Genomic DNA, 9,020 nt, shown 5'->3' on the forward strand with positions numbered 1-9,020 from the left:
TGACTTAATTTTGCGTTTGATATTTTCCCGGTTATTAACTTAACAAGATTAAAGAGGTGTCTGCATTACCTTTCACAAGTGAAAAACTTTGACTTTCGAATCTTTTCTTTTTAACGTTACACCATTCCGCGACTGTCGTATTATGGCATTATGGACCAGTCATTTTTTGATATTCTAGGGGGGGTGTAGTAAGTTTGGAAAACCTCGCTCAGGAGACTAGATTAAGCAATAATATTGAAATTACTATTTTTATTGCCATACACCAATGAGGCAATTAGATGTGAAAGAATATTTTAGGGTATTACCTACCTCTGCATTAGAAAGACTTTGTGGAATTAAATTTGTCTCAGACAACCATGCCTACAGAACAACAGACCACTTTATTGATGTAGAATGAAAGTATTGAGATTTAACCATAAGTTGAGACAAACTGTCAGCTGGGGATGTTTACCACAAAAGCTTAGTGTAGAAGTAATGGTATCTGGAGATTTCGTCCTAAAGGTGGTAAGGGGCGACACTGCAATGGGGCGAAACTTCCATACATCAAAGATAAAGAAATAAAAAATCAAGTGAGCAAACAAACAAACAAAAAAAGGTTTTAGTTGCCAGGGTGAGCTTTTGAGATAAATAGCATGCAAAAACTTCTGGAAAATCAACATGGTTGGATTCTCCCTCTCAACAGAAGTTGTGGACCTTCCTTACATATTTGGAGTTTCTGTTATTAGTAAAATTTGTTACTTTCTTTCTAAAATTACGTATCTCATACCATTTGAAGAACAATATTTCAAATTTTCCAACTCACCATCTCAACTTGCAAGTTTATGCCTCTGAAAAACAGAAAAAAAAATAAAGAGGATTAAGATAACGGAGTTTTTTTTACCAACAAATGTTACTTGGAGTAGTATAACCATGTTAATGCTGATTCTGTTGTTGAGTCAGTGCTTTTTGACCTCTTCCATCGCAGGGTCACTTGATAATTTTAATAAATTAGCCTTCCTAATCTAAACAACAAGTTCAAAAAACAACAAAATTTTCTCTCAAAAGGGAGACTAGAGGGATTAATTTTAACTAAGAAAAAAGATAATAAAGAAAACCGTGACCCGTCATTATTAAGGTGTATACAGTTTCGTTTTCCTGGGAAAAAAATTCTTGGATCAACTATGAATCCTCTCTTACAGTTTTGGAGTGTTTACAATTGTCAAATCTTCCGAGAATTGTTATCGATTGTCTCCTGTTGTTAAGGAACATAATCTCGAGTTCTCTTGTTTTATTCCGTAGCTTGCAACCTAATGTTTATGTCTTTGAAATGATAAAGATAAAAGGGAATAATTAAAAGTAGTTTTCTTAGTAATAAATATTACTTCTATTAGCATAGGCGTAATTGTATGATGTGGGAATGTGAAATGAAAATACCTAGATCTCCGACTATCAGCTCCTGCATTTGAGACCAGCATCTCTTCTCGACAATCCTGCTTTAACGTATGAAAACATAGTATTTATATGAGCATGCGAAATTCTACTGATATAGCATATTAATTTTGAAATGCGTCATTCCCGGTCCTAATCGAATTTCTTGAATTTGTTATTTCTAAGATTTATGGAGTGTGGTTTTAAACATCTAGTCAACCGGATTTTCCTAGTACTAAAATATCCTACTCACCGCCATCTTTATAACACACCCAATCTAAAAATCCCAGGATGCAATGCTGTCCGTGTTAGTTGAATTCCTACCTTCCAGATCGCAATATGCATATTCAGAGATTTCACTATACTTCTGAAAAATATTCGAGCAAACGTGAAGGCGCAGCTGAAAGAGTATGACACTTGTAAAGTACTTCCCAGACTTTCATCTCTAGACACGGTCAATATTCTTTGTAGCATAGAAACCACGGAGAACCAATTCCTGTTCTCGAAAACAATTTCTAAACGACAGATGAAGGCTTTAACAAAAACAACTGATAAAGTCAGACACTTTTCAATACTTGCCTATCAGCCTCGCGGCGACGATCTTTTTCTCCAATAGCAACCTCAGGGAAAGGAGACAGTTAACCGTTTGATGCCAGTCCGAAAAACACTTGAATGCAAAATGCATCATTTTAGTCTCGGCGGCACAGAAACCTTGTTCTGAGCTCTAAATTGATTTCGATAGTTGTTAAAGTTGTTGATATCTTTCGTCTCTTACCAAATTGACCAAACTCAGCTCGTGAGAAAACTTTATCATGTTAACAAAAGCTTGCAAAATTGTCCCGCCAGTAACTCGACATGCAGCCAAACCTGCGAAAAAAACTGCAGATTATCCAAAGTTTGAAAAGTGAAGTGTTCAAGTTAGTTGCGCCTAGCGAAATACAGAGATGCGAAACAGTTTTGACGATTTCCCTGAGCCAAAGAAATAATCATCTAACTGGAGATTGCTTCATTTTCCAATATTCATATCTTGCGCTTTTGTGATCTGTAAACAGATGTTGGAATAATGGTCAACAAATGAACTGTTTGATTTTCTCAGAATCGAATAAATTCATTCGATTCTGAGAAAACAGTCGGGAAAATTCGTCTTTCGTGCACTACTTTTATAGAAACCGTGGAAAAATATATGTCATTTTAAAGTTTATAGGTATAGTTCTCACAGTTTTCGTTTTCGCATGCGCGCAAAGAGGCCTTTTTAAAAACACAAAACTGACGGTGTTTACTTCACTAAATTACGAGCCTCTGCGTTACCACGCACCTTCAAATAAACTGGACAGCATCATTCAGTAGATAGTAGGCTGGCGAAGAGTTTGAGGCTTTTCGGATGTTCTTATTTGTTGAGAAAATCTATTTTGAAGTTGGATAATAGAAAATTTTCGGTTGTTGACGCTCCATGACGTCATTCGGGAAATACTCCGAATTTCGCGAAAGCCTCTCGCAGTTTGATGTGTTGATATCTTACAAAAATTCTGGTCAATTTTCACGAAAGTTTTACTACTGTACGAACCATATGAGTTCGTTTAAGCAGAGGTAACTCGCGTAAGAACAAACTTCGAGTTTAGTTTTTGGCCTTCAGATAAATTCACAGGTTTCGCACCTCATTTAAGCACGAGTCTACGCAGTCACACCACCGAGCAATGAAACACAACATCGAACCCACTGGCAAGTCCTCCTCTCTAATAAAACCCTCATCAAATAAGCCCATCTCTTATAAGCCCCCTTTTTCTATTAAGCCCCTCTCTAATGAGTCCCTCTCTTTTATAAGACCCCTCTCTAATAAGCCCCTATCGTTAACAAGCCCCCTCTCTAATAGGCCCTTCTTCTAATAACCCCCTTTCTTATAAGCCCCTCTCTCTCTAATAAACCCCCTATCAAATAAGCCACCCTCTCTTATAAACCTTCCTCTCCAATTAGCTTCCCGCTCTTAAAAGAACCCCCTCTCTAATTAGCTCCCCTCTCTTATACAAGCCCCCCTCTCTAATTAGCTCTCCTCTTTTATAAACCTTCCTCTCTAATTAGTTCCCCTCTCTTATAAGCCTTCCTCTCTAATTGGCTCCCCTCTTTATTAAGCCCCCTCTCTGATAAGCTCTCCTCTCTCATTAACCTTCCTCTCTAATTAGCTCCCCTCTTTATTAAGCCCCCTCTCTGATAAGCTCTCCTCTCTTATAAACCTTCCTCTCTAATTAGCTCCCCTCTTTATTAAGCCCCCTCTCTGATAAGCTCTCCTCTCCTATAAACCTTCCTCTTCAATTAGCTCCCCTCTTTATTAAGCCCCCTCTCTGATAAGCTCTCCTCTCTTATAAGCCTTCCTCTCTAATTAGTTCCCCTCTCTTATAAACCTTCCTCTCTAATTAGCTCCCCTCTTTATTAAGCCCCCTCTCTGATAAGCTCTCCTCTCCTATAAACCTTCCTCTCTAATTAGCTCCCCTCTTTATTAAGCCCACTCTCTGATAAGCTCTCCTCTCTTATAAGCCTTCCTCTCTAATTAGCTCTCCTCTCTTATAAACCCCCTCTCTAATTAGCTCTCCTCTCCTATAAACCTTCCTCTCCAATTAGCTCCCCTCTATTATATAAGCCTTCCTCTCTAATTAGCTCTCCTCTCTTATAAAGCCCCCTCTCTAATTAGCTCTCCTCTCCTATAAACCTTCCTCTCTAATTAGCTCTCCTCTCCTATAAACCTTCCTCTCTAATTAGTTCCCCTCTCTTATAAACCTTCCTCTCTAATTAGTTCCCCTCTCTTATAAACCTTCCTCTCTAATTAGCTCTCCTCTCTTATAAACCTTCCTCTCTAATTAGCTCCCCTCTTTATTAAGCCCCCTCTCTGATAAGCTCTCCTCTCTTATAAGCCTTCCTCTCTAATTAGTTCCCCTCTCTTATAAACCTTCCTGTCTAATTAGCTCCCCTCTTTATTAAGCCCCCTCTCTGATAAGCTCCCCTCTCCTATAAACCTTCCTCTCCAATTAGCTCCCCTCTATTATATAAGCCTTCCTCTCTAATTAGCTCTCCTCTCCTATAAACCTTCCTGTCTAATTAGCTCCCCTCTTTATTAAGCCCCCTCTCTGATAAGCTCTCCTCTCCTATAAACCTTCCTCTCCAATTAGCTCCCCTCTTTATTAAGCCCCCTCTCTGATAAGCTCTCCTCTCCTATAAACCTTCCTCTCTAATTAGCTCCCCTCTATTATATAAGCCTTCCTCTCTAATTAGCTCTCCTCTCCTATAAACCTTCCTGTCTAATTAGCTCCCCTCTTTATTAAGCCCCCTCTCTGATAAGCTCTCCTCTCCTGTAAACCTTCCTCTCCAATTAGCTCCCCTCTATTATATAAACCTTCCTCTCTAATTAGCTCTCCTCTCTTATAATACCCTCTCTAATTAGCTCTCCTCTAATATAAACCTTCCTCTCTAATTAGCTCTCCTCTCCTATAAACCTTCCTCTCTAATTAGTTCCCCTCTCTTATAAACCTTCCTCTCTAATTAGTTCCCCTCTCTTATAAACCTTCCTCTCTAATTAGCTCCCCTCTTTATTAAGCCCCCTCTCTGATAAGCTCTCCTCTCCTATAAGCCTTCCTCTCCAATTAGCTCCCCTCTATTATATAAGCCTTCCTCTCTAATTAGCTCTCCTCTCTTATAAACCTTCCTGTCTAATTAGCTCCCCTCTTTATTAAGCCCCCTCTCTGATAAGCTCTCCTCTCCTTTAAACCTTCCTCTCCAATTAGCTCCCCTCTATTATATAAGCCTTCCTCTCTAATTAGCTCTCCTCTCCTATAAACCTTCCTGTCTAATTAGCTCCCCTCTTTATTAAGCCCACTCTCTGATAAGCTCTCCTCTCCTATAAATCTTCCTCTCCAATTAGCTCCCCTCTTTATTAAGCCCCCTCTCTGATAAGCTCTCCTCTCCTATAAACCTTCCTGTCTAATTAGCTCCCCTCTTTATTAAGCCCCTTCCCTGATAAGCTCTCCTCTCTTATAAACCTCCCTGTCTAATTAGCTCCCCTCTTTATTAAGCCCCCTCTCTGATAAGCTCTCCTCTCTAAAAAGCCTTTCTCTCTAATTAGCTCCCCTCTCTTATAAGCCCCCTCTCAAATTAGCTCCCCTCTTTATGAAGCCCCCTCTCTAATTAGCTCCCCTTTATTATATAAGCCCCCCTCTCTAATTAGCTCCCCTTTATTATATAAGCCCCCCTCTCTAATTAGCTCTCCTCTTTTATAAGCCTTCCTCTCTAATAAGCTCCCCTCTCTTATAATTCCCCCTCTCTAATTAGCTCCCCTCTTTATGAAGCCCCCTCTCTAATTAGCTTCTCTCCATTATATAAGCCCCCCTCTCCAGTTAGCTCTCCTCTCTTATAAGCCTTCCTCTCTAATAAGCTCCCCTCTCTTGTAAGTCCCCCTCTCTAATAAGCTCCCCTCTCTTATAAGTCCCCCTCTTTAATTAGCTCCCCTTTTTATGAAGCCCCCTCTCTAATTAGCTCCTCTCCATTATATAAGCCCCCCTCTCTAGTTAGCTCTCCTCTCTTATAAGCCTTCCTCTCTAATAAGCTGCCCTCTCTGATAAGTCCCCCTCTCTAATTAGCTCCCCTCCCTAAAAAGCCTTCCTCTCTAATTAGCTCCCCTCTCTCATAGGCCCCCCTCGAATAAGCAATCCCATCTCTAATAAGCCTCATCGTTTATAAGTCTCCCTCTTTAAATAAGGCACACTCTCCAGGTTGCCCTCCTCTCTAATAAGCCCTCTCTCCTATAAGCCCCATCTCTAATAAGCCCTCTCTCTTATAAGCCCCATCTCTAATAACCCCTCTCTCTCATAAGCCCCATCTCTAATAAGCCCTCTCTCTTATTAGCCCCATCTCTGGTAAGTCCTCTCCCTTATAAGCCCCATCTCTAATAAGCCCTTTTTCTTGTAAGTCCCATCTCTAATAAGCCCTCTCTCTTATAAGCTCCATCTTGGCCCTCTCTCTTATAAGCCCCATCTCTAATAAGCCCTTTTTCTTGTAAGTCCCATCTCTAATAAGCCCTCTCTCTTATAAGCTCCATCTTTAATAAGCCCTCTCTCTTATAAGCCCCATCTCTAATAAGTCCTCTCTAATAAGTCTCTATCCTTAATAGACCATCCTCTTTTATAAGTCTCTTTTCTAATAATTCCCTCTCTCTAATAAGCCTCTTTTTTAATAATCCCCTTCTCCAATAAGTCTCTTTTTTAATAATCCCCCCTCTCTAATAACCCACCCTGTCTAATAAGCTCCCTCTCTAATGAGCCTCGTCGTTTGTAAGTCTCCCTCTATAATAAGCCACACTCTCTGGATCGCCCCTCTCTCTAATAAGCCCTCTCTCTAATAAGCCCCCTCTCTAATAGTCCCTCTCTCTAATAAGCCCTAATGTTGCGTTCGTATCTCAGACGCTTTGGGAATATTCCTCACCTGAATCTAACGCAAGTATTTCGCGTGATTTGAGGATATGTTTCATGTAGTTCTAACTTTATTTTCTCTTGCATTGGAAATATTCTTTATTTAATCAAAACTTGGTATCTCGATTAGAGTGGGAATGCGTATTTATTGACTGAGTGGTATTTCTACTCAATTCGCGCGTTATTTATCTTCTACTTAGTGCTGTTGAATAATAAATACTAATACGTTACTATTAAATTTTAAACCCCGAATGTTCTGATTGCTGGGTTCACTCAACTCCGGTTAGCAGCTCATATTCCGCATTACCTTATATGGAAACGCATTGCGCCAACTGTTGCAGAACTGAAAAGATACCCCAAATATACAAACGTTCGGGATTTAATAAAAATTTAATAAAACAATTATTTTATTCGCATACGAGATTGCATTTGTTAAAGCCAACTCGACACAATACGCCTCGTCGGCAATTTTATTGGCTCTAACAAAATATTTCTTACCGCAATATTTATTCTTGTATCTCGCCTGCCTTGACTTGATTCCCTTCTGATTATTGCTCTAGTGTCTAGCGTGTTTTTAAGATTATTCATCATCTGATTTTTTCGTTATTATTCCGTATGTATTGATTTTTCCCTATCTGGACTACCTCGTAAGTAACTTGTTTATTTCTTTGTTTTATTACTGCTTTGGTATAAGTTCGATTTGAGTTCACTCCTCTCGTGTCTTTAACTTTATTATCGAATAAACCTCTCTTCCTTATTTGATTTAACGTTTCCTATCTCGACCAAGTGGCTTCATAACGTGTCATCATAAATTTGAAATACTGAAGGCCTTAGGCGCTGATTTGAGGACTTCAGTGACTCTCAAGACTCTGATACAATATCCAATCTTAGCATGGGAAGCTTTTCAGTTGGTGTGGTAGATAATCTTTATTATACTTCTATTACATTTTCGGTGCAATTTCAACTAAAAGCAATAATTTTGAAAAAAACTCTCTTCGCTTCGTCTTGACTCCTGACTCGACACGCGCTACAATGTATGCATCCAGAACACTTTGTGATCTTAGCCTTTTGAGTTTTGTAGCAGTCATTCTTGTTGGTCATTGGTAATACTCCGGTTCCTTAAAACCTCGTGACCTTCAAGATGGTTTCCTGTTTTAACTCATTTCATTTCTCACCTGTCATGCGCAGTTTATGAATAATGACGCAGCGTGTGAGAGTGTGTTGGAATAAATGGAAACTCAAGCAAGGAATCATGTAGTACTGACTACAGATAGATTTATTATCGCGTGTCACTGCTATATGAGGTAAGAGCATTTTTGTCTTTTTACACACTTATCGAGTTGGTTAACAGCAGTAAAAGCGAATTTACAACGTCAAGCGAACAACATCCTTCCAGAGACAAAATTCTCAAAACCGAAAAAGGAAATCAGATTACCATTAAATAAATGCACTGTATTTCAAATAAAATCTTCCCTATACATTCTAATCCCGTATTCCCTGACTTCTTTTGAGTCATCGCTGAATTTGAGTATCGCGTGCGTGAGAACCACATTGTGAAAGGGTGCCGACATAAGTGTTTATTCCGCAAAAATATAACTTCATAAATAACCTTGATGGTAACGAATATTGAAGTAATCATCATCGATGAAGTATTTTGTAGCCTTTTCTATGTGGCAAATGCATTCTGGGCTCGTTCCCATCGCAAAATATTGTTGTTTCTCTTTTTATTTAAAGCATATGATCCCCCTAACGTGTATTTCGCGTATTCAACTCGAGCACAATAACCAGCAGTGCGAGTAAAGAAAATACAAGAAAGGAATATAATTATTGAGGGAAAGGACATGAGCAGAGCTGGAGTTCGTGATTGAAATCATTAGAAAAGGTTAGGTTCTGAACGTATTCCAAAGCGAACGAGCTGTAATCAATTGTTGTCTGAAAAATTCATGAAAACCTGACGACTGGCCGTATAAAAACACTGTGCATGCTGTACCATACCGTACTAATCCTACGATGCAACTCTTCGTCAAGTTTCCCCTTTTTAATTTTGTGCACTTTCTTCTAAACGATCATCCTTATTACCTACATAATTTACGCTTGTCACGAAAATATCTCTTAGTTAATAATTATCATAACGATTCTGTTAGTTACGACTAGCCAACATCA

At 39.1% G+C, this 9,020-nt stretch overlaps 1 long non-coding RNA gene across 1 annotated transcript; it reads right to left on the reverse strand.

The window, feature by feature from the left end:
• Positions 1-249: 249 nt before the first annotated feature.
• Positions 250-3,210, reverse strand: LOC149038509 (uncharacterized). Its single transcript, XR_016180424.1, has 3 exons — positions 1,414-3,210; positions 803-827; positions 250-360 (listed from the first exon to the last, which is right to left on the reverse strand). It is a non-coding gene; the product is annotated as an uncharacterized LOC149038509 (long non-coding RNA).
• Positions 3,211-9,020: the final 5,810 nt, after the last annotated feature.

The sequence above is a fragment of the Pocillopora damicornis genome, chromosome 10 (genome assembly GCF_964200805.1).
Source record: "Pocillopora damicornis chromosome 10, jaPocDami1.2, whole genome shotgun sequence".
Classification (NCBI taxonomy): Eukaryota; Metazoa; Cnidaria; class Anthozoa; order Scleractinia; family Pocilloporidae; genus Pocillopora; species Pocillopora damicornis.